A 27,708-nucleotide genomic window follows, 5' to 3' on the forward strand; every position below is an offset into this window, starting at 1 on the left:
GAAACATAACATCTGAGCAATTAAAATTCCAAATACTTGCAAAATCCTGAAGATTTTGCCTCCAGCCCAGAGTGCTCTATGATAAGGAAATGATGGAAAATAAACTTTAAAAATGTGATGCCTAAACTTTAAAAAATAAAATTACATGACATTTTTGTATACTCCTGGATTTCTTCTTTATCTAACATTACTAGAAAATCATTTTTCTTCCAAAACTATATTTCTAAAAAATAAAACATGAACTTCATATATAAACCCTGTAATGAGACAAACTTTTTAATAACCCGTTTATGGATAAGGAAATGACCACGTTACTTTTAAAAATGACAGGCCTTTGACTACACTTCTGCATAGATGATGAAGTCTATGGGCAAAGACTGAATAAAACATAAAAACTGCTCAAAGAGATTGATTTATTGGTGACTCAGGATAGTGGATGAAGATTTTTCTTTTTATTTATATTGGCATTATTATAATGGCATAATATTATAGTATTGTGCAATTCTATAATCTATTACTATTTTAATAGTTTAAAATCTTAAATTTAACTAGTTTTATATATTAAAGTAATTCCATCATAAATCATAAAGAAGTATCACCCTGCACAATTTGAGTCTGTCCTATAAATAAAAAAGAATAGATGAAATAAATTTTAAAATAATTTAATGAAAATTTTACTTATTGCTAAGACAAAGATAATCTAGAATATTTCTGGTGAGCACAATTTTTACAGTAAAATAACCGAATAGCACATATATATTTCCTCCATTTGGTTTTCGAGAAAGCTAGGGGGAAAAGCCAGAAAGAGAAATGATAACTGATTATTTATTTCTCCTCTAGTCTTTTTGTCTTTATTTTTAATTCTACAGGGTCTGCATCATTTTTGTGTTTCAGGGAGTAGTATGTATTGATGCAGACAATGAAGAGATTAAATTTTTAAATTTCTCTTGTTTATGTATTTGTTTCTTTGGGAGAGATACTGGAGGTACATGAGTGCTTGGGAAGGCTATATTCTTAACAGACCCTTTTGCACTCTCTAAGATATCTTTATTTTATCTATCATGAGGTGTTTTAAAACATTGCATAATTGAAAGACAAAGCATGAAATCTTAAAGTGTTAAGTTAGTTGAATGTTAAAATTTCCTCTGGTTATTTATTAGCTTTTAGATAAGTTGTATATGTATCATTTCCCAGTGAAGGTGAAACAAATACATGGTTCCAAACTGTGATTTTAGAAATACATCTAGCCTCTCCCCATCACCAGCATGGCACTAGGCTCAAGGTCCTTTCTTGATGCAAATTGCTGGCAGTGTGACTGGATGGATTGAAGTTACAGAGTCTTGTTTTGACTCAGAAAGAAAAGAGGAGGAAAGAGGAAAAAAGAAAGAAAATGTCTGTAGCACAGAAATATGAGAGTAATTTGCTTGTTCTTTCCCACAGGATAAATGACAGTGTTAACAAATGTATTCTCACTAAGACATAGGATAGAGTCCTTTGCTGAAAATTGCCTTTGTAGGAGCGGGAGGTGCAGATATCCAGGAGAAACTGGGTACAAGGAGAGCCTACAGTTACTGTGACAAAACTTTCCAACATGATGATTTTGCAGGGAGCCTGCATTGTACCTTAAATTTTCCTAACTTAAAAAGACCCTCTCTGCACATACTGGCTTTTTATGGAATTTGTTTATTTAATTTATAAACTCCACAGTTAATGGAGTAAATATAAATAAGTGGTTGGTAGCACAAGCCTAGATAATGTTAAATTTACTTATACAAACTCACTGATTTATTTTAAAATACATATTTTATAATACAAGTAAATTTTTAAAGATAAATATATGAAGAAAAACTGTACCCAACAAACAAGTGAAGCTTTTCTTTTGGGTGGTAAAAATTAATTCCTGCAGGATAATTAATGTTTTCTTAATAAAGCTGAGGAATCACTTAGCAAATGCAGGATTTTAAAGGCCAGTCACAGAGTTGAGACATTTTCTCACCTGACAGCTCTTTTTGCTTGCACCCGGGTTGTTTTTGCAATTTAGCCCTATTCTCTGAGTCTGTCAATCAAAGCAAATATAAAAGATGTGCTGGTTTGTGTTACATGTGAAAAGAGAAAAGCCAGGGGACTACTGGATCCCGTCCCATTCACCATTAATCAGATAAGAGGTCCTTCTACACAGAACAAGAATTTGGGGTAATCATAGTAAAACTAATCTTTTTCACAAATTGCAGAAAATTATCCTTTCTCTTAGAACAAGGATCCAAAAAGTTCTTACTTCAGGGAATTGAACTAAATGAAATAATTTGTTTTCACTGGGGCACTTTTCATCATGGATACTACTCAGATATAAAAGCATAAATCTTAATACCCTCTTGCACACAAAGGTCCTGAAGCACATGGGGGCTAAACTTTCTAAAAGTCATTATTAGATACGCTTCACAAACAAGAATTACAATTAGTGGGATCAGAAATCAAGAAATAGAAACTATGGATCTTACAAAATTGAAACATCTTAAGTCTCAAGTAAGTAGATTTGATATAGGAGGCTCCTGTCATTGACAGCGTCTTTCTTTAAGTAACTCCAAAGTGTTCATGTCCTGGAACCCATTATCTCTGTGGGCTTCTATAGTAGTAATGGGCTTATAAATAAGGGCTTTTGACAGTCAACCTGGGGTAGATCTTAATATTTATTGGTATAAACTAAGAGGTCCAAATTTCAAGACTTTAATATAAAATTTAAGGGAATAAATCTGCCTTTTTATTAGCATTTGTAATTTTTATCCAACTACACATTTAATATCAATCTTCTCCATTATTATAATATCCAATTATTTTTCTTTATGTCCAAGTTTTCAGCATAGATTCTATATTCTAGAAGGTACAAAAATAGTTTTGAAAAATGAAAATGAATACAATTCAGTCTTGTCTTATTGTAGTCAATTCTCCCTGAGTTTTATCTTAAGACAATGCCTAAACACTGTGGCATCACATAATAATGGGAAAAGCTTTGACTGAGGACCTGTGAGTCAGATATTGAGTAGGACTCTCCATTCACCATCTTACTTAGTCTTCCAATAGCCCTATTAGAACATTATTATCATTGCCAAATAAAGGAAACCATTTAAGAGCCACAATATGGAGAAGGATTTCTCCAGCTCACACATGAGAGTGCAGCATAGCCCATACTCAAACCCAGACAGGGATTGTATTGCATCTCACTCTTGCTTTCCTAGCGAGCAGCCTTTCTACCACCAGAAGAAAACTTAACAGTTTGATTTGTGAGGACCAATTTTGCTACCAGTCATACAACAGTATTCAGAACAGGCACATCAGACATTCTGTCTTTATTTAATAAATTAATTAAATTAAATGATTTAATTAATTTCTGTGTGAAGTTAATGAATTTAACTGGTCTGTGAAATATGAGTATTATAAATTCTCATAAATTATGATAGTTTAAAGGAGACTTTTGCATTTGGAACACATAGCCCAAAATTATAAATTCCTACTAAACGTAGGGATTTGAGTTGTCTTATGACCTGTACCTGGAGTGGTCTGTGAACTATAAGAGTATTATTATTGTTGTTAAAACACTGTAATTAAATAATAATGATTACACAAAAATTCATAATTATTTTATATATGAGATTGTGCCTTATAAACTAGAACAAACACAATTTCATTCTAGCTAAACTGTACATATGGTGACTTTCATGAAACAGTGGTTTCTGCTTCTAGTTAAAATGTGTTTAAAGAATGACTATGACATAGGAATTGGAGAGTGAATTTGTTTATTCAGACACTAAGTGTAGACCCTAGCTTGTAGGGAATGTCAGATTGATTTCCATATCATGTAGCTAACCAAGTCTAAATACCTAATACACAGCTAAACAAATCTAAGCTAAAATCCCCATTATCCATGCTATACTTGCCAACAGTGGACATACTGGCTTAAATACCATGATATGGTTAAGGTTCACAAGGAGTTCTGTCTCCACAACATTGGAAAAGTAGCTTCCATTAAGTTGGTGAATGAAACTTAATGAAAACCAACTTAATGAAATAAAACGACAAGACAAGAATAGAGAAAAAAGGATGAAAAGGAATGAGCAAAGTCTCCAAGAAATATGGGACTATGTGAAAAGACCCAATCTACGTTTGATTGGTGTACCTGAATGTGATGGAGAGAATGAATCCAAGCTGGAAAATACTTTTCAGGATATTACCCAGAAAAATTTTCCCAATCTAGCAAAGCAGGACACTATAAACCCCAGGTAATACAGAGAACACCACAAAGATATTCCTCAAGAAGAGCAACCCCAAGGCACATAACCATTAGATCCACCAGGATCGAAACAAAGGAGAAAATACTGAGGGCAGCCAGAGAGAGAAAGGCCAGGCTACCCATAAAGGGAAGCCTATTAGACTTACAGCAGATCTCTCAGTGGAAACCCTACAAGCCAAAAGAGAGTGGGGGCCAATATTCAACCTCCTTAAAGAACAGAACTTTCAGCCTAGAATCTCATATCCTGCCAAACTAAGCCTCACAATTGAAGGAAAAATAAAATCTTTTATGAACAAGCAAGTACTCAGATTTTATTACCACCAGGCCTGCTTTACAAGAACTTCTGAAAGAAGCATTATACATAGAAAGGAACAACCAGTATGAGCCTTTCTAAAAATATACCAACAATAAAGAGCATCAACATAAAGAAGAATTTACATCAACGAATGGATAAAATAGCCAGTTAACATCAAATGGCAGTAACCCTAAATTTAAATTGACTAAATCCCCCAATCAAAAGATACAGCCAAAACCTAATGGTATATCCAAAGATACACAAAGACTCAAAACAAAGGGTTGGAGAAAAATTTACCAACCAAATGGAGAGCAAAAATAAATAAATAAACAAAAAGCAGGAGTTGCAACTCTCACATTTGATAAAATAGATTTCAAAGCAACAAAGATACATTGGTAAAAGGATCAAAGCAACAATAAGAGATCTTAATACCCAGATACATAAGACCCATAACGAGATTTATACTCGATGAGACAGAAAATTAATAAGGATATCCAGGACTTCAACTCAGATCCGGAACAAGTAAACTCAATAAATATTTATAGAGTTCTCCATTTTAAATACACAAAATATTGATCGGCCATTATTAATACCCATTTTTAGAATGAAGCAATATTCCTGTTCTCTCTCCCTCTTTTTCTTCCTCTTTCTTCCTCTCCTTCTCTCCTTTTTTTACTTTTCAACATCCTAGTTCCTCACCTCTACTCAATACATTCCTCTGAACAACCTGATTCCTTGTGATTCTCCCATCCCACTGAAACTTCCAAAAAAAATTAATAAATAAAAAAGGAAAGGTAGCTTCCAGCGCTGCAGAGGGTGATGCTGCAGTGGTCTGCCCTTCCTGCGATGTCCTGGCCTGGTCCCAGAACACAAAAGCAGGTCTGAACATCATCAGATCACTCTTGTTGATGACGATTGAAGGGAAGTAATTTCCCCCTGGATGGAAATAACAATAACTGTTCTATTTACTCAAGGTTTTGCTTGAGTAAAATTGCTATCTTGGTGAAATTGCTATCTTGGCCTCTTCCAGGTCAGAAGACTGTTAACTGTCTCTGAATCATGAAATTCTTTTTTAAAGCATCTATTCCATTCTTCAAATGTAGAAATATTTTAGTTTTTGCTGAACATTATAAATTCATTTATAGCAATTGTGGTATTGTGGTTTTCAGGAGAGAGATATTCAACCTGGAAGAACAGTTCTTTCACCAAAGTGCATGACTGAGTTGTTAACAGACTTAGTGTTCCGGTGTCATAAATCTACATGATTTTACGTAAGGTTAAGCCTTTCCTAAATGCTATTTTAATGGCTTAGCACACAAAACATTGACCTAAAGAGTCAAAGTTTATGTACTTCCTTCATTATGGGTGTTTAGGGTGACTTTTTGAATGGGGTAAAAATGAATTTATATGATATTACTGAGCAAATAAACTCATTTCCTCTAAATGTGTACACCTTGCAAGTTCTAGCCAGTGAGCCCAGACAGGGCAAAACTCATAATGAATTCATCTACATTAAAGAAAGGATAAAGCGTGGTAAAAATTTGTTCTTTATTTACATACATACTTAATAGAATCTACAGCTGCCTCTTGAAATAGACATTTTGATACCAAAGTAACATCCAATAAAACATCCACAGGAACATGAAATCTATGTTAGGAAGCAAAATTTGGCAGGACATGCTAGAGATAAAATGCTAAATGTAGGGCTATGTGCAGACAGAAGAAAACAACAATATATTATAGCTCTATCAGCCCAAGCAGAATATGCTGTACCTTATTTTCATGTTGATTTTGGCCTGAACCACAATACTCCTGAGTCACTTTGAAAGAGTAGTAGGAGAATTTGTGTTGACATTAGGCCAGATAAATACCAAGGATAAAAAGCAGTAGCCAGAACTATGTTTATTCTTGGCTATCAAAGCTTTACTAATCTCAGACAGCAACAGGCAATTAGCATCTGAAACACATACTCTCTTTTAGTAAGTGGCAGAAGCTAGAAAAATCTAGGGAAAGCAATGGTACACACGAAGTGCTAACACAACTCCACACAGTGACTTTTAAAAGGCGTGGAAATAGATCTCATTTGGCAGTTCTTCTTCGAAACATCTGCAGTGTAGAATCTGCCCAGCCTTTGGAACCAGCTTTGAGAATAAAACACTTAAGGAATTTTTTTTTCTGGCCACGCACGGTGGCTCACTCCTGTAATTGTAGGGAGGTAGAGGTACCATGACGTGAGAATTTCGAGACTGGCCTGGCCAACATGGTGAAAACCTCGTTTTTACTAAAAATACAAAAAATTAGCATGGCATGGTTGTAAATGCCTATGATCCCAGCTACTTGGGAGGCTGAGGAAGGAGAATCGCCTGAATCTGAGAGGCGGAGGTTGCAGTGAGCTGAGATCGCGCCATTGTGCTCAAGCCTGGGCAACAGGAGTGAAACTTCATTTCAAAAAGTAAAAAAAGAAGAATGTTTTCCAAGGTAATCAACAAATGTGGCTTTAGGAATAGGATTTTCTCCAAGCTGAAACTATGCTGTCTAAGTTAGTTTATTTGGTTGCTATTCAGAAATTTAAATTCAGGAGCCTAATTTACATTTTTTTTAGTAATTCAGAAGCCTTTCTGATAATACCAAAATGAATATGCATAATTACACATAGCTATGTCTACAGTATCCCAGTCCTAATATATCAATGTATCATACTGACACTACCTAAAGGAAGCTGCCAATTCCCTGCAACTTACCCAGACAGACATCATTTCAAGTGACCTGGCTTTATGAGGATGTGGTCTGCTGAACAGCAATAGAATTGCACTGAGGTAATCACAGCAAATCCAAGGAACATTGCTACTCCCAGTAAAATTTTTCATTGCCTGTCAATGTATGTGAAAAACAGAAACAATTATAGCAAGTTTTCTTAAAACTATATTTGTTCAATGTAATAAATAATTTTTAAATTTGAGATTATGCCATTCTACTTCTTGTATTGAAAAAATCCTCATCAAAGAAAGTTTAAAAAAGTTTTCATTGGTTTGCATTTTTTGTCTTTATTTGACAAAATCATGATGTCTTAACAATCTTTTGTCAATTCTAATTTTATCTTTACAGTTGATTGGCTGAAAAATTTAAAAGCTCAGGAACTATTTCAAATGGTATCTCTAATGACAAAGATCTGGACTTTCACACTTTCCAAATTAAGCACAGGAAACAGTTTACAGAGCAGAAGAATGCAGAGTTGTGAAATGGAGAGTCACATATATATGTGTAAGAAAGTTTTGAAAAGTAAACACTGTGAACATTAAAATAGTGAAATGACGCTTTCCTTATAAAAAAATTAGTAAAAGTGAAAAGGGATAATAACACTGGTGCCAGAGTGGGTGAGAGGAACAGGGATTCTCACACATCGCAGATGGTAATAAAAACTGGGATGAGCATCCCAGAGTTCTGCTTGTTTTGGTTATCAAGACATGTAATTCTTCAGTAGCCCCATAGAGGTCCGTAAGTAGGAACTGACTTCAAATAATTGTTATGAATATTTCAGTGATTGAACTACTAAGAAGTTCCACTCATGTTCATTTTGTTAAAAAGATCAGAAAATATCCCAGCGTACAGCAACAGAGACCTACTTTAAAAAGTATGGCATCCCTAAAATGGAATATTACACAGCAGTAATATAATAAAAAATATGTAATACTTTTGAAAAATTCTTTCAATGTATGTTAAATTTAAAAAATCAACATCAAAGCATTGAATATAGTATGATATATGAATAGATATGAAGAAAGAGAGAGAGAGAAAGCAGAAAGTATATATGGCAAGATTAACAGCCAGGTGGTTAGACTAAAGGTTTTTTATTTCCTACTTTTTTTGTTGAGGAGTGCTATAGGTTGAATTGTGTCCACAAAACAGATGCGTCGAAGTCATAATCCCAAATATCTCAGAATGTGAGCTTATTTGGAAATAGGGAAGATGACATCATACTAATATAGGGAGGACCCTTAGTCCAATATGACTGTTGTCCTTGATAAAAACAAAAAGATACGAAGATAGAAATATAAGGAAAAAACACCATGTGATAACAGAGGCATAGATTGGAGTGACACAGTTACAAGCCAAGGGGCATCAAGAATCAATGGTCACCAACAGAAGTTAAGGGAGAAGCAAGGAAGGGTTCTACTTTACTTTCAGAGGAAGCATGGCTGCTGGCTGCTTGACTTTGGACTCCAGCTTCCAACACTGTGAGAGAATGAATTTCTGTTGTTTTAAACCACCCAGTTGGTGGTACTTTGTCACAGATGCCCCAGGAAACCAATGCAATGGCTTACACGTTGAGAAAAAAGCATAAAAGATTAGTGGAAAGCAGGGAGCCATATGACTACCACTGGAGGCTGCCCTTGTGACTCTTCTAAGCCCTCACATCTTCCTGCTTTCCCAAAGGTAATTTCAATTATGGCTCCATAGTTGTGTTTGTTCAAAAAAAGAAAAAAGAACTTTTTGACCTGAATCATAAAGTATATGTACTTGTGTATGGCTTCTTTCACCCACTGTTATACATCCATTTATTTCTTATGGATATTTAGGGCATATGCAATCTAGTGTTATTTTAAATAATTCTGAGTGTGAGTGGCTCTGTGCCTTCTGAGGAGGTTAATCAGAAATGGCCAGCAGAGACTGGCCTGGCCCTGGTGGGGGGGGGGGGGAAAAAGGGAAGAAGGTGCTGGCAGAGTTTTTGGATGCTTTCACAGAGAAAACCTTGACAGCATAGGTGGCTGAGGCTTGGAGCTGCAGGACGTCGTTCAATCAGGGTAACGGGGAGCTGCAAAAGACGGGCTGCCATGCAGGGGTCTGGGGGCCTCTGAAAATATCCTGAGACTTCAGTTGAATCCTTGGCAGCAGAGCTGCCAAGAAAGAGGCTTTTGAAAGGCTTTGGCCACCTCTGATCTTCCTACCTCAGCAGCTGCTCCTTTTCATTCCAAAGTCAGTTTGAATTTGAAAACCCCAAAAGAGGAAGAAACGTAGGCTGGAGAGTTTGAAGAAGTAGAGGATCAGCAAGTTGATAGTTGAAGTCTGGAATCAGAGATTGCTGAGTTAGATTCCTCTACACTGTGTGTCATTGGGCAGTGGCTCTAACTGTTTTAAACATCAGTTCCTTCTTAAGCTTAGGTTGGTGCAAAAGTTATTGCGTTTTCTGCCATTATAAGTAATGGCAGGAACCGCAATAACTTTTGCAGCAACCTAATAAAATAGGATAGTTAATAGTATTTACCTTGGAAAGATGTTGTGTGGGATTAATAAGCTAATGCTAAAAGGTATCAATAAATGTTTCCCCTAGTAAGGACCAATCAATCTTTGGATTAAAAAAAAAAATACCAAGAACTCTCTTGTGCGTATCTTTTGGTGCACATATGCGTGTATTTCTATTGGTTATTTAATTGGGAATGAAATTAAACAGAAGTCTTTGTTCTTATCCATTGTTTTCTTTATCCCTACATGAACACAACATATGCTAAATACTGTAGTTTAAATATTAGTCTGTGTATCTTGTAGAACAAGCTCTCTGTTTCTTGAGTGACTCAGCTGTTTTTTTTTTTTTTGTCATTTCCATTTATACATAGAGTCACCTTGGAAAATTCTATTTTTAAAAAAATATTTTGTGCTTTTGGTTGGCATTGCATTAAATCCACATATTACATAGAGTTGACATTTTAATAACATGGAAAACTGCAATTAATAATATGGTTAGATTATATATATATATTTATTTGTACTTACCTATATTTTTAAAATAAAAATTGCTATCAAAGATTCAAAGCAACTGTAACTCTCACACATTGCTGACAGGAATGCAAAATGGTAAAACTACACTGGAAAAGACCGTAGCAGAGTAACCAATTTGACAATAAAAATAAAAATATTAAATGGTAATAGTTATTAGAAAATGCGATCATCAGCAACACATATTAGTATGTAGTTTTAGTAACCTTTACTGGAATTAATAGCTTTCATTATTTGGTATAAGAAAAGCAAACATTTAGAAATGGGGAGGTAGTTGTACTAGCTCATTCTTTGGTAAGGGTTAGTTTTATGAAGCACATTACCCACAGCTTCAAGCTATGTAAAGCCCATTGAAAGCAGTCTAAAAAATAAGTACAGTTATTGCCTCACATAACAACAATTTCAAAGTAGCATGGTTCTAGTGCTCACAATTTAGTGTTTACCTTGGTAAAAACCACTGAGCCTGTCTAACCACCATTTCAGCTCTACAGTGAAAGACCTAGGCAGGTCTATGGGAGTAGCCCTTAATGGGTACATACAGTGAAGATGTCACCTCCAAATCTATGGGCTAATGTTGGTATGTTAACATTGATTATTTTGTCAATGACTGTTAAGTTCATCAATTTGTTATTTGATTATAACATTTGTATAGTTGGGGCAAAAGGCTAATTTCCTATGCCATATTTCAAATATGTAGTATATTAGAGTGGTATATTAGTCTATATTAGTTCATTCCCTCATTGCTATAAAGAACTGCCTGAGAATGGGTAATTTGTAAAGAAAAGATATTTAATTGGCTCATGGTTCTGCAGGCTGTCCAGGAAGCACAGCTGGGGAGGCCTCAGGAATCTTACAATTATAGTGGGAGGTGAAGAGGAAAGAGGCACATCTTGCATGGCCAGAGCAGTAGGAAGAGAGAGAGTGGGGAGGTGCCACACACTTTTAAACAACCAGATCTCATGCAACTCACTCACTCTCAGGAGAACAGCAAGGGGCATATTCAAACCCATGATCAAGCTGGCTCTCACCAGGCCCCAACAGCAACACTGAGGATTACAATTCGACGTGAGATTTGGGTGGGGAAACAGATCCAAACCATATCAAGTGGAGAGAAACACTCTTAATATTCATCATGAATTGATGCCCAATTAGATGAATATTTCAAGTTTAAATTCCAGACGTAGTATTGAGCAAATTGCCCTCCAACCTGTGTGGCTTGTCACAAATCTGGAGTCCAAAGATTAGACTTAAAATAATACTTAACACCTTCATAAATGGCACTGATTAAAGCTGTAGTCACAGAGGGATAATCTTATTTCAAGCTAGAAGTCTTCTTTGATATAAGTAGTCTATTCAGTTTAAGAAAAATCCCAAGATGATAGAGTTTTATTAATAATTTTTAGTGAAATCTATTAGAGATATATCTAGAAAATTCTTTCACTAGCATTTAACATTTCTCTGTAAAATTTTAAAATAAAATATTTTCTTATAAAGATTTTTGTGATAGAATTGTTTTTAATAGTTCCCTGAGCTCACAAATGTTAAATACCTGTTACCAACTCCAAGATTATGAACCCACATAAACAGCCTTGCAGACACGCCAAGCAGAAAACAATTAAAGGCATGTACAACTCTCCATCTCTGTTTCTCTCTGTCTGCCTCTCTCTCTCTCTCTGTCTCTCTCTCTCTCTCTCTCTTTCTCTCTCTCTCTCTCTCTCTTTCTCTCTCTCTCTCTCTCTTTCTCTCTCTCTCTCTCTCTCCTTTCTCTCTCTCTCTCTCTCTCACACACACACACACACACACACACACACAATTTTTTATTTGTCATACTCTCGCAGAGATGTACTACTGTCACTTTTCCCTAGGGATCAGCAGACAGTTCACCTCTGATACGGTTTGGTTGTGTCCCTGACCCAAATCTCATCTTGAATTGTTGCTCCTATAATCTCCATGTGTTGTGGGAGGGATCTGATGGGAGGTAATTTAATTATGAGGATGGGTTTTCCTGTGCTGTTCAGGTGATAGTGAATAAGTCTCAGGAGAGCTGATGGTTTTACAAAGGGCAGTTGCCCTGCACACTCTCTCTTGCCTGCTGCCATGTAAGACATGCCTTTGCTCCTTCTTCACCTTCTGCCATGACTGTGAGACCTCCCCAGCCATGTGGAACTGTAAGTTCATTAAACCTCTTTTACTTGATATATTACTCAGTCTTGGGCATTTATTCATTGCAGTATAAAAATTGATAATACAATCTCCAACCTTCTTCAGTGTAGCCCAATGGATGCTGCATTCCCCTGACTTCCTCTCTTAATTTTATTAATTCTACTTTTTCCTTTTCTTTTTGGACATTTCGTGGAATCCCATCTCACTGAAAACATTTTTCCTCTACTTTGTTATAGGGTCTTAGACTTTAGGATCCTCCACATTCTCCACTTAGAAAGACAAAGAGATATGCAAAGTCTGGCAGAGGTTATAGGACTTCAGGCCCAGAGGACAATAAAGAATGTCCTATGCCTTTCACTGCTGCCTTAGGTACTTTCCTTTCTCCCACAAATAAAAAGGAAATTCCATCCACCCGGATGGATATTGTTGGTCCACCATCTATCTGATCATGATGCTGGATGTTGCTGTGTCACTCACTCTGGTCCTACACTCAGTCATAGATGAAGACATGTTCTGTTAACTCCAGGTTATGACAGTTAACATTTGTTTTGCAGCTCAGAAATGATCTATCCACTTTCAGTCAAGTCAGCTTCACTCTCTTCTATATATAACTTTAATCACATGTCACAATGTAAAAAGAATCATCATTAAACCCATGAAAAGCAAAATTGATCATTGCTCATGGTTGAAGAAGGCACTAAATGTTCTTAACATGAAGCTGAACACTCCACATCTACCACAATACCTAAGGAGCCAATACTATCATTGATTGTCCCTATTTTAAAGATGAAGAAGAAGAAAACTATAGAAGGTGTTTGCTTAAGCTTCTGAACCTGCTTAAGTAGTTTAGAATTCAAATGCTCTTCTATTTGCAGAATCTGCCTCCAACAATTTTAGGGATCGGGCAAAATTAAAGATGGATACTCACATTCCATAGTTCTGAATACTTAACAAATCAAACAAAAAAATTTTGAGCAGAATATCTCATATACTCTATGTTAGTCTGTTTTTGCATTGCTGTAAAGAAATACCTGAGACTGGGTAATTTATAAGGAAAAAAAAGTTTGTTTTGATTCATGATTCTGCAGGCTGTACATAAAACATAGTGCTAGCATCTGCTTCTGGTGAGGCCTCAGGAGGGTTACAATCATGGTAGAAGGCTAAGGGGAGCCAGCATGTCACATAGCAAGAGTGGGAGCAAGAGAGAGAGAGAAGGGGGAGTTCCAAGACTCTTTTAAGCAACCAGATTTCACATGAACTAATTGAGTGAGAACTCACTCATATCCAAGGATATGGTGCTAAGCCATTCATGAGGGAACTGCCCCGTAATTTAATACCTCCCACCAAACGCCACCTCCAACCTTGGGAATCACATTTCAACAGGAGATTTGAAGGGAACAAACAACCAAACTATATTACACTCTTACCTTGACGAACACTGCTTCATAAAAACCTGGTCTTCTAAATTGGAAGCTGGCCAGCTTCCAATTTAGATGTCTTGGACTCCTGGGTATTCTCAGAACAAAGCCCACCTCTCCTCTTTTCAGTCCTGTATCTGTCTTGCATCCCCAGTGCACACACTTGTGGATATCCAATTGTCTCATTCAAGCTTGTCTGCAGACAGTGCAAACAGCCCTCTTTGGCCACCCTGGGACTGAAAGAAGCTGCTGTCATAAGTGTGACCCATGCAGGAAGGACAGACTCAGGGAAGAAACCAATCAGGGCCCTGGAAGCAGGCTAAGAGCATTTCCAGTGGAGAATTTGGGGTCCAGTTACCTGGACTGTGGTCTGAAAAGAGGTCAAGGGGATGGATTTGAAGCCATGGCCTCCTTGCCCATATGGGGAGCATCCAAGCTGTAAGAGGACAGGAGTGGGGCCTTCCTTAGAAGTGCTTCTCGATCAATAACTGCATCTGAGTCACAAAAGCCTGAGGGCCTGAGCAGGGGCCCGTGTTACTGAGGTCAGACAGAGGTGATCTCTGTCAGAATCTAAAGCCTACCTTTGCAGTGAGCATCAATGCTCTCTTACTCCCCCGGAAGGTTCAGAAGAAAAATAATACAGAGAATGTAAACTTGTTAGGGCTGTATAAGCATGGCCAGGAAAGTTAGTCCATATAGAAAAGTTTTCTGGAAAGAAGCACAATGAGGTCAGTTTTTAAGAGATTTTGTTTCTTTCTCCAAAACTATCCAAGCCCAGTTCTCTCTCTGTAGAATACATTATTTTATCACCTTGTGTAAATCATTATTTGTTGGCTTAAATGACATGGAGCAAGTGGAAATACTAAAAATACTTTGTAACTTGGCTCTAAGGAATTGTGGAGAAAATCCTGGCTTCTCAGCTTGGGTTCTGAGTCTAGCCCTCTTGTCAACAAGCCACCCTGGGGAAGTTACTTAACCTCACTATGCCTGATTTTCCTCATCTAGAAAACCACAGTAATGGTACAGGCCCTGTGGGCCTGGAAAAAAAAAATGAGATATGGATCAAACATAAAAATACACCAGAAATATGTATTTTGAAAATCATATGATGGATTTATCTAGGAATCTGTGTATATGTAAGGTGATAAAACATCGCTGATTTGAAAAAAAAATATTCTTTTAATCTCCAGGGATTTAAATACTGCAAATCTTATGTGATGTTTTCTGGCATTATTTACAAAAAACATTTCTGGTATTGGGAACAAGAAAACAAAGAGAAACACTTTCAGAAAACTACTTTCCTCAGGGCAACTTTCATAATGAGTTTCTGCCTTGCCTAATTATACACTAAAGCTAAAAGAGGAAACAGTAAAGTTATGTAAGAAGCAAGTTTACAATTGAATTATGTGCAACCACTATTAAATATAATTTTAAATAACTTTTTAATCAAAATAAATTTTAATAATTTTTATTAATAAAAATAACATTTTATTAATCAGGTTTCACTGAGCAATATTTCCCAGGTTAGTGGGTTATAAAACTATTTATTTAAAATGAAATCTCATTTTCTTAACATTGTTTAATGATTTTGTATGAAAATATGTATTTCTTTTTTATTGAGTCATGAGTATGTGTTTGGCTCTTTTTAAATAGTATATGTAATTTTTCAAAACTTTGACTCTTTGATTTTACTATCCCATTTTTACTGGGGCCATAGAATCTTGTCCAAGGACATCCACACAGAAAAGCATCATCAAAAACTACAGTGCTAGCCACATGTGGCTATTGGGCACTGGAAATAATGGCTAGTGCAACCCAATAACTTAATTTTTAATATTATTTAATTTTACTTGCCTTACATTTTATTTAAAAATTAATGCTTGCAGCAGTTACTGGAAAAATTTAAGCATGTTTGGATAAATTTAGGTACATAGGTACATTTTAACAGTAAATTTTATATAGTCTACGAACAGATCAAACATTTCAGGTGAAAATTTAGTATGAAAATTGAGATATTTTTGTTGTAAGTGGAAACATACATTAGATTCAAAGATTCAATACCAAAATATTATAAAACATTTTATAAATATTTTAAAATATTGATTATATATTCATATACAATTTGATATATATGAAACAAAATATGTTATTAAAAGCAATTTCACTCTTTTGTTTTCCTTGATGTGTCTATTCTAAATTATGCATGTGGCCAGGCGTGGTGGCTCACCTGTAATCTCAGCACTTTGGGAGGCTGATGTGGGACAATCACGACACCAGGAGTCCAAAACCAGCCTGGACAATATGGTGAAACCCTGTCTCTACTAAAAATACAAAAGTTAGCCTAGCATGGTGGCAGGTGCCTATAATCCCAGCTACTTGGGAAGATGATGCATGAGAATCGCTTGAACCCTGGAGGCGGAGGTTGCAGTGAGCTGAGTTTGTGTCACTGCAGTCCAGCCTGGGTGAAAGAGAGAGACTCAGTCTCAAATCAAAAAAAGATGAAAAAAAGAAGAAAGAAGGGAGGGAGGGGAGGGGAGGAAATTACCTATTGGAGAGCACTGATGTAAAACATAGCTGACTTTAAAGTAAAATCCAGTCTGTCTCTCTCCCAAGTTGGTTATCTCCATCAATTGGCGACTGATTTTCAGGGTAGAAAGTATTAGCATTGACCGTTTCTCTCCGGGATACACAGAAACATTAAATGTGGTCAAATTTTAGGATAAACTAAGAGGATCATTATAACATAAATTGCATTCTGTGCTATTTTCAATACCACTAGGGTATTTATTACTTGTATTAAGTGACTCCAAACTGTTTTGGTTTTGCAGTTCTTCTATCCATTTTTAAAAATTAAATTTTTTCTAATATTTTCCCCTTGTTCTTAGAATACGAATTGCCTCCCCTGTCCTAGCCCCACTATAGGCATACATTCCCACACAGTTCCTACTTCTCTGATTTCCCTATGTGACTGTGGGACCTGCTTTCTGTATACCAGAAAGTCAATTAATGTCTGCACTATTATCCAACCATTTGTTTGATAGATTCTCAGAGAAGAGCAGAAAGACACAGTATAATGGCCTTTCAATAAATATTTTGGCCGCTTAGAGAGCTTTAATTCTTCGTTTTTCTTTTTCCCCCCTCAACATTTATTTTTGTCATGGGGCTCTAGATATTCCATTTGGCTAAATAAGATAATCTAGGTGTTATCATTTCTGTTTTTAATATTTTGGCTCTGAAATAAGTACACATTAATTAATTCTACAGCTGCTGCTGTATGCTAAAAATGGCAAAAGACATTACATAACAAAAATTCTGAAATATAGTTTATTAAATTAAGAGTGAAAATATTCCATCTGCCATGGAAATCTATTAGAGAACATTCAGAAAAAGATCTTGAAGGGCTCATCATTATAGGTGACTTCAAAATACCAGTCAAGATGGTGGACTCTGTTTTTCATACATTTCTATTGCATAATAGGACTACTGTTGACTTTATAAAACCAATTTTCATTAGATTACAGAGTATCTTCTGAGGTCTGCTTAGAAGGTTTAACTAGGTTTTTTTTTTTCCCCCTTTGGTATCAGTAATCAAGGTTAAGACACCATTTTTAATCTATTGACTTCTTTTGTGCTTTACTATTTTGTTTTGTATTGCTTGGATACTTTTTGTTTTCTTTCATGTAAGAATGTCTATGAATTATGATAGTTGAGAAAAATTTAAATTTCAGTAGATAAGCTTAATTATAGAGTTCTGAGTTTTAAAAACCTTAGAGTAGATTATAAAGAAACAACAACAAAAGTACTATTAACTTGTTGACCTTTATCAAAACTCAAACTCCATTCTACCCCAAGCTGGTAATCCAAGGTGTACATCATTAGGAGGACAGGCAAGATTTCTTATATATTAATAATGACTCTAACAATGTTCCTTTTAAATGTATCTGTTGAAAATCCGTAAAAATTTGACTCATTCCTTTTGTTCCCCTATTCCTAGTTTTTGAGTATAAATTTGAATTCTTAATGTTACCAGTGACCTATACTTGGAAGAAATGTGAAATTTATTTAAAAGCTGTGTGTTTAGAGTGGTTCACTATGTTTTAGAGGTATAGCCAAGAAATCCTAAGCAATAAAAACAAAGCTAGAGATATCACACTACCTGACTTCAAACTATACTACAAGGCTACATTAACCAAAACAGCATGGTACTGGTACCAAAACAGATATATAGACCAATGGAACAGAAAAGAGACCTCAGAAATAACACCACATATGTACAACCAACTGATATTTGACAAACCTAACAAAAACAAGCAATGGGGAAAGGATTTAATAAATTTAGTAAATGGTACTAGGGAAACTGGCTAGCCATATGCAGAAAACTCAAACTGGACCTCTTCTGTATACATTATACAAAAATTAACTCAATATGGATTTAAACTTAAATGTAAAACCTAAAACCATAGAAACCCTAGAAGAAAACCTAGGCAATACCATTCAGGGCATAGGCATGGGTAAAAACTTCATGGCTAAAAGCAATGGCAACAAAAGCTAAAATTGACAAATGGGATCTAATTAAACTAAAGAGCTTCTCAAAAGAAACTATCATCAGAGTGAACAGAAACTTGCAGAAAGGGAGAAAAATTTTGTAATCTGTCCATCTGGCAAGGATCTAATATAGAGAATCTACAACAAACTTAAATAAATTTACAAGAAAAAAACAATTCCATCAAAAAGTGGACGAAGGATATGAACAGACACTTCTCAAAAGAAGACATTTATGTGGCCAACAAACATGATAAAAAGCTCATCATCACTGGTCATTAGAGAAATGCAAATCAAAACCACAATGAGATATCGTCTCAGGTCAGTTAGAATGGTGATCAGTAAAAAGTCAGGAAATAACAGATGCTGGCAAGGATGTGGAGAAATAGGACCACTTTTACACTCTTGGTAGGAATGTAAATTAGTTCAACCATTGTGGAAGACAGCCTGTCAATTTCTCAAGAATCTAGAACCAGAAATTCCATTTGACCCAGCAAACACATTACTGGATATATACCCAAAGGATTATAAATCATTCTACTATAAAGACACATACACACGTATGTTTATCGTACCACTGTTTACAATAGCAGAGACTTGGAATCAACCCAAATGCCCATCAATGATAGACTGAATAAGGAAAATGTGGCACATATACACATGGAATACTATGCAGCCATAAAAAGAATGAGTCTTTCTTAGCAGGCACATGGATGAAGCTGGAAATCATCATCCTCAGCAAACTAACCCAGGAATAGAAAAGCAAACACCACATGGTCTCATTCATAAGTGTTGAACGAGAACACATAGACACAGGGAGGGCAGCATCACATCCTGGGGCCTGGTGGAGGGTGGTGGGGAAGGGGATGGAGAGCATTAGGACAAATACCTAATGCATGTGGGAATTAAAACCTAGATGACAGGTTGATAGGTGCAGCAACCCACCATTGTACATGTATACGTATGTAACAAATCTGCGTGTCTGCACATGTATCCCAGAACTTAAAGTAAAATAAAAAAGAAAAGGAAATGTGAAGAAAGCTATGAAGCCCTTTCTCTTCTGAAAAATGCTCCTAAATGCAAAATAATGCATACTATTTCAGTAAATTAAGGAATTTATTGAAAGGGACATCTCAGTGGTAAGAGCTCAGGTCAAAAACTATGAGCTGTATGACTTTTATGAACATACATTGCTAGTACTCTACAAGTTTTTGCCTATTGTAGAGTATATGAATTGGGAACTTGACGATCGGTGGCAGTAGAGAAACGTGACTTCCTTTATACTATCTTCCCCTCGTATTGAATATTTGTGATTTGTCTCTCTGGTTTACTTATTTTAAATGCCTAAATCATGGATGTGTTTTTAACTTTATAAATAATATTTAATTTAAAGAAATTTAAAAATATGTTATCATAAATAGAAGGCAACAAATCCCTATATAAATTTAATGATGATTCATTTTAATTATTAATCAGGAAGTAGAAGAAAAGAGAAAACAGGGATAAGAGTTAAACATTTACCACCTATAACGAAATATAAATAAAGTGTATCAATCGGTAAGTAGGGATTTGACAAGTAATGTCTTTGTAGACTACTACTCTTTTCAACTTCGAGATATTGGAGTGCCCCAAGACTCATTTCTCCCTCACCATCCATATTTAAACCAAGTAATTTTATCCAAGTTAAATTTTAAATGCCACCTGTACATTGGCATCTCATAAATTATTTTCTGCAGTCCCCAGCTCTTGTCTGAAGTTCATACTGACTTCTATAAACATCTACTAGAATTCACTTAAATGTCTAACAGATATTTCAAGTCTGAAAGATAAATTCTATTTTCTCTTTCAAAACCCACTCCTTCCATGGTTTTCCCCATCTCATTAACAAAAGCATTTTTAGTTGCTTAGGTCAAGAGCCTTGGTGTCTCAGCACCGTTCACCAGGAGAAAGCTATAGTCGTTACCTACAAAATGTACATAGACTCCGACCAGTTGTCCTCCTTCCCCCACAGCCCTGGCAACCTGGTTTAAACTACCATTATGTCATATGGATAATGGTGGTGCAAAACTTCTTACCTAGATTATGATGATGCAAACTTCTCAGCTGGCTTGCCTGCTTTACCCTTCCCCCTCGTTCTCCACATAGTGGCTGGAGTAATATTTTTAAATGTTAAACACGTTGTTTTGTAGCTCAAACATTTTTCATTGCTTAATGTTAAATCAAAAGGTGTTGGCCGGGCACAGTGGCTCAAGCCTGTAATCCCAGCACTTTGGGAGGCCGAGGCGGGTGGATCACGAGGTCAAGAGATCAAGACCATCTTGGTCAACATGGTGAAACCCCGTCTCTACTAAAGATACAAAAAATTAGCTGGGCATGGTGGTGCGTGCCTGTAATCCCAGCTACTCAGGAGGCTGAGGCAGGAGAATTGCCTGAACCCAGGAGGTGGAGGTTGCGGTGAGCCGAGATCGCACCATTGCACTCCAGCCTGGGTAACAAGAGTGAAACTCCATCTCAAAAATAAAAATAAATAAATAAATAAAAGATGTTATAATGGTTTATGAGAGAGCCTGCACAATATGGCCTACTGATAATTATGTGACTCTGCCTTCTACCACTTCTACTACCATGCCTTCCTGCCCACTCTGGGTTCCAGCCCAACTGGCCTCCTTCATGTTCCCTGAACACACCAAGATGACCTTACCTCGAGACCCCTTCTCCTAATGCTGGCGCTACATAAATGGCTGTTTCCCCAGATACATGACTTATTCCCACTCTTCTTCAGGTTCTATATACAATATAACCTTATCAGCAAATCCTTTCTTCATAACCTTATATAAAATAATAGCTTTCCACTCACCCTGCACTCAACTTCCTCTATCTTGCTTTACTTTTTAATCACTGTCCAAATATACTATTTATACACACACACACACACACACACACACACTGACTGCCTTCCAAAAATACAAATGGAAAGACAGAAGAGATTTCTGGTTGAATTTGTTTTGTTTGCTATTTATTTGCAATGCTTAGGACAGTACCTAATATCTGGGGCATTCTCCAAAAGTAGTTGTTTAATGATGTAGTGACTTTTGAGTTTGGTATGGAGAACATAGCTTCACAAAAACTAAAAGACAAAATAATTTCTCAAGAAAAATATGTAAAACCGTATGAAAAAGATTATAGAACTGGGCGGGTGTGCTGGTTTATGCCTGTAAACTCAGCACTTTGGAAGACTGAGGCAGGTGGATGACCTGCACTCAGGAGTTCAAGACCAGTCTGGAAAACACGGCAAAACTCCATCTCTATTAAAAAAAAAAAGATAAATTAGCCAGGTGTGGTGGTGTGTGCACCTGTGGTCCCCGCTACTCGGGAGGCTGAGGCAGGAGGATCATTTGAGCTCAGGAGGCAGAGGTTGCAGTGCACTGAGATCGTACCACTGCAGGCTAATCTGGGCAACAGTGGGACCCAGTCTCAAAAATTAAAAAAAAAAAAAAAAGAAAGTAGAATAATAAAATTAATTTCTCTATCTTTAAAAAGTTCAGCCTAGATTTACCTTGACCAGTGGATTTGGTAGTGGGGACATCCGATTAATAATTGTCTGATAACTAGGAAACACTTTATAATAGAGAGAAGATTTGTCAGTTAATAAATATGTGACCTTGGATCATTCATTTTCTCTCTAAGCCTCAATTTGGATATCTCAGTAAGGATTATGAGTACATAGTGAAATATAACAAAGGTAAAGTTTCAGTGCATGTTGCCAACATTTGTCAAAGACCTTCTGAGTAAATCATTGTCGGTACAGAAAGTGAAACATTCCTACTTGGGAGATAGAAGACTCAGAATGTGCTTGTTATTTTAAAATCTGGAAACCAAATTTATTTATTTATTTATTTATTTATTTGAGACAGAGTCTCACTCTGTCACAACTTCTGCCTTCTGGATCCAAGCAATTCTCATGCCTCAGCCTCCTAAGTTAGCTGGGATTGCAGTGGTGTGCCACCATGCCTGGCTAATTTTTCTATTTTAGTAGAGATGGGGTTTCACAATGTTGGCCAGTCTGGTCTCGAACTCCTGTCCTCAAGTGATCTGCCTGCCTCGACTTCCCAAAGTCCTGGGATTACAGGTGTGAGTTACCGTGCTTGGCTGGGGAAAGCAACTTCAAAACATGCAGTCCAGCAGTTTAAAGTCTTTAATGAGTAAGAACAGCAAGAAAAGACCTACCGTTATCACCCTAATACATTTTTATTAAGTATCTACAATGTGCTAAGCACTTTGTAAACACAAAGTTATAAGAAATGAATACACTACAAGCAAACAATTATATATATATAAAGAAATGGTATATTTGAGAGTTACAGTATTGTTCAAAACTTCTTTTGTTGCAGCAAAAATAAACATTGCACATGTTTTGATATAAATATAATCTCCAACATTTTGACTTAAAAAGAAAAACTCCTATGAACAAATTATTTTGTTTTCATGACATGAACAAATCCATCAGAATGATTCTTTAATGGATTGACCAGCTGGTTGGCAATGTGAAAACAGAGGCTTGCCCAGATCATAAAATAAATTGCCAAATCAATCAACTCAGCAAAAACAAAATGAAACAAACGTAAAAATTTCCAAATGGATGGGTGGAACTCCCTACTTTTCAATCTGTTGCTTTGGAACCACAGGCATACACTGTATGTATCTTTTTGAAATTTTAAACTATGTCTTGCTTCTACTTAATTGGGGAATGCTTTATAGAAGACAGGTTTTATTTTTCTGATGAAAATTTCTCTGATGAATTAAACAGGGAACGTAAGTTGCAGAAGGTACAAGGATGACAGAAAAAAAGTTAGAGGAAATAATCATCTTTTTCTCTGAAATGTACTTAGTTGGGGTTCAGTGGGTACAGAGGAAAGAGGCCAAAAGTATAAAAGTAAATTAAATAAAAAATAATTCTGGAGATGAAATTCTGGGGCTTACTGTATGGACTGACAGGGCCACAGCCAAGTTCTGAGGTGAGAGAATTGGTCAGAATTTTTTTGATAATGATTCAGTCTAGTAAACAGCAGTAGCTAAAATAAGCCCAATTTTTATACTTAGTAATCGTTTTATTATTTTCTTCTTAGTTAATTGCCTAAAAAGTGCAACTTCTAAAGTTACAACTATTGACTTAACACTGTTGTTGAAAACTGTACAAAGAAAAAGCAGTTTAGTTAAAATGGATTGATTGTAGTTTAAGATCCAATTATTTAGATGGAAAAATTAGAGACTAGGGAAGACAATGTAAGAAAAACAGAACCTGAACTGACAATCAGTATAATTCTGGAAAACCTCATGAAAAGAAACTGAACAACAAGAGAGATGAAAAGAAATTAGATCTCCCTGTGAAAAGGTCTTTCCCTTTTAGTTAATAAAAATAGTCTTTAAAGTGATTTCATTTAAAACTTGAGCTTACCCGGCTGAACAGCTTGCCTTTACATCGTCTTACATTCATTAACTTTATAAAATCTGGGGAAATGCATACCACAAAAATAATTAGTTTAACTCCGCTAAACAGAAGGTGACTGAGCTAATGAAACCTTGTCACTGAGAACAGATTCTGAACCCAAGGTTGTTTGCTTTGGTTGCTTTGTTTTTCTCTAATAAAATAACTTTTATGAACAAACCATAACAAGTATAATTTTAAAATATATCTTAAAGGTACAGACTTTGCATGTTGATTAAGGGAACTGAATTTGTCTCCCTGTTACAACTAACAGTAAGTAGTGATTTCACAATCTCAGGAAATTAGGACCTTTCTCTAACCAACTGAATAAATTTACCCAAAAGGATTGCAAATGCAAGTCAATTTCATTTTCTTGTCTGCTTCAGACAAGTTTCCACTAATCCTTCTGTAGTTATAAAGCACTGCTGGTTTAATACTAGATGCTAGTTACACTGACAGTATTTGTGATTTACAAGAAATGGTCTGGGAACCGTGTCATCATAGGGAATCCCCTTTCATAACTATATTTGTGAACACAAGCTGTGATTCCTTAAATAGAAGATCCCTTACTTTAAAACAAAGTAAGACCCTGAGCTTCCACACCTGCTCAAGCTTATTCACCAAGACATTTCTTAGAGCTAACATACTGAGCACCAGCCTTATTGACAATACAGCTCAAGCATGGATACTCATGAAAAGGATCAACTATGATCCATTCCACGATCCAGTGTAGGATCAACATGACTGGCATCTAACTGATAGGGCTTAAAGGTCAACTTTGTGATACGATAAAAGCACATAAATCATAAAGCACAAACGATGCCAATTGGGCAATAGTTCAGTAGACTATAGTTCCCCTGGAAGAAAGTATAAAAGCAGAAAACCATAATTTGTGTTTCCATATTTGATTCTATTCTTTGTTACTTCCAGAACACTTTTGCAAACTGCTGTCATATTAGACTACTCATAGGAAAGCTTTCATGTTAACCTCTTTTCACCCAAAACATACAATGGCTTCCTCTTGCTTTCCACATTGATTAAATTCTACTGTTGGATCACTAATTCAGATAGTGAGCTCCAACATCTAAGACTGTAAATTCAAACTACTTCCTGACCACACCTCTATCCCATCTACCTCTCTCATTTAGTGAATCTCACAACTACTGTTCTTCCATTTTTAAACTTTTATTTTAAGTTTAGAGGCACATGGGCAGATTTGTTAGATAGGTAAACTTGCGTCATGAGAGTTTGTTGTAAAGATTATTTCATCACCCAGGTATTAAGATTCATACCTATTAGTTACTTTGCCTGATGCTCTCCCTCTTCCCACCCTTCACACTTCAGTAGGCCCCAATGTATGTTGTTGGCCTTCATGTGTCCATGTGTTCTTATCTTTTATCTCCCACTTATAAATGAGAACATGTGGTATTTTGTCTTCTGTTCTTGTGCTAGTTTGGTGAGAATGATGGCCTTTAGCTTCATCTGTGTTCTTGCAAAGGATATGATCTTGTTCATTTTCTTATTCTTTTTTTTTAATTGCATTTTAGGTTTTGGGGTACATGTGAAGAACATGCAAGATAGTTGCATAGGTACACATGTGGCAGTGTGATTTGCTGCCTTCCTCCCCTTCACCTATATCTGGCATTTCTCCCCATGCTATCTCTCCCCAACTCCCCACCCCCTGCTGTCCCTCCCCATCCCCTCCAACAGACCCCAGTGTGTAGTGCTTCCCTCCCTGTGTCCATGCATTCTCATTGTTCAACACCCACCTATGAGTGAGAACATGCCGTGTTTCATTTTCTGTTCTTGTGTCAGTTTGATCTTGTTCATTTTTATGGCTACATAGTATTTCATGTTGTATATGTACCACATTTCTTTTCTCCAGTCTATCACTGATGGTCATTTAGGTTGATTTTATGTGTTTGCTTTAGTAAATAGTGCTGCAGTTAACATATGAGTGCATGTGTCTTTATGATAGAGTAATTTATATTACATTGGGTATTTACTCAGTAATGAGATTGCTGTGTTAAACAGCAGTTCTGTTTTTAGATCTTTGAGAAATCACCTCACTGTTTTCCATGATATTTGAATGAATTCACACTCCCACCAACAGTGTATAAGCATTCCTTTTTCTCCACAACCTTGACAGTACCTGTTATTTTTTGACTTTTTAGTAGTAACCATTCTGAACATGTGTCAGATGATATCTCGTGGTCATTCTGATTTGCATTTCTCTAATGATCAGTGATGTTAAGCTTTTCTTCATATACTTGTTGGCCACATGTATGTAATCTTTTAAAAGTGTCTGTTCATGTCCTTTGCTCAGTTTTTAATGGGGCCATTTTTTCTGAAAAATGTGTTTTTTGTAGATGTTGGATATTAATCTTTCTCAGATGTACAGTGTGCACAATTTTTTTCCTATTTTATAGGTTGTCTGTGTACTCTGTTGCTGGTTTCTTTTGTTGTGCAGAAGCTCTTTAGTTTATGTATATTCCATTTGTCAATTTTTGTTTTGTTTTAATTGTTTCTTTGGCATCTTCCTCATGAAATTTTTGCCTGTTCCCATGTCCAGATGGTATTGCCTAGGTTGTTTTTACTTTCTAGTCCTATGAGATCAACTCTTTTAGATTCCACGTATGAATGAGGTCATGTGGCATTTGCGTTTCTGGGCCTGGCTTCATTGAACATGTTGCTTTCCAGGTTTATCCATTTCACCACATGTGACAGGATTTCATTTGACTTTTAATGGGTAAATGGTATTCAGCTGTGTATCTACAACATTTTCTTTATTTATTCATCAATCTAGGCGTTTTTGGACACCTAGGTTGATTCCTTATCTTGGCTATTATGAATACTGCTGCAATAAACATGAAAGTACAGATTTCTCTTTGACAAAATGATTTTACTTCTTTTGGATCCAGTAATAAGATTGCCGAATTCTATGATAGTTCTATTTTTAGTTTTTTGAGGGATGTCCATACTCAGACTCCAAAATAGCTAACATTTAATTTACATTCCCACCAACAATGTATAAGAGTTCATGGTTCTCCATATCTATGCCATTATTTGTTATTTTCTGTCTTTTTGGTAATAGCCATTTGATATGGTTTGGCTGTGTTCGCATCCAAATGTCATCTTGAATTTTAATCCCTGTGTGTTCAGAAAGGGACATGTAACCCCATGTGTTGAAGGAGGGAAGTGATTGATTGGATTATGGAAGCAGTTTCCCTGATGCTGTTCTCATGATAGTGAGTGAATTCTAACAACGTTAGATGGTTTTATAAATGGTACTTTTTCCTGCGCTCACACAAACTTCTCTTGCCTGCCCCATGTAAGATGTGCCTGCTTCTCCTTCTGCCATGATTATGTTTCCTGAGGCCTCTCCACCCATGAGAACTGTGAGTCAATTAAACCTCTTTCCTTTATAAATTACTCAGTCTCTGGTAGTATCTTTATGGCAGAATGGACTAATACACCATTCTAACTGGAGTGAGGTGATATTTCATTGTGGTTTTGATTTGCATTTATCTAATGATTAGAGATGTTGAGAATTTTTTTATATACCTGTTGACAACTTGTCTTTTTTTGAAAAGTGTTCATTTAGGTCATTTTTCTGTTTTTAAACTTTTTTTTTTTCTATTGAGATTTTTTAGTTTCTTATATATTCCGGATTTAACCTCTCATCAGAAGCATAGTTTGCAAATATTTTATCTCATTCTATAAGTTATCTTTTCATTCTATTGATTAT

The sequence above is a fragment of the Callithrix jacchus genome, chromosome 3 (genome assembly GCF_049354715.1).
Source record: "Callithrix jacchus isolate 240 chromosome 3, calJac240_pri, whole genome shotgun sequence".
NCBI lineage: Eukaryota > Metazoa > Chordata > Mammalia > Primates > Cebidae > Callithrix > Callithrix jacchus.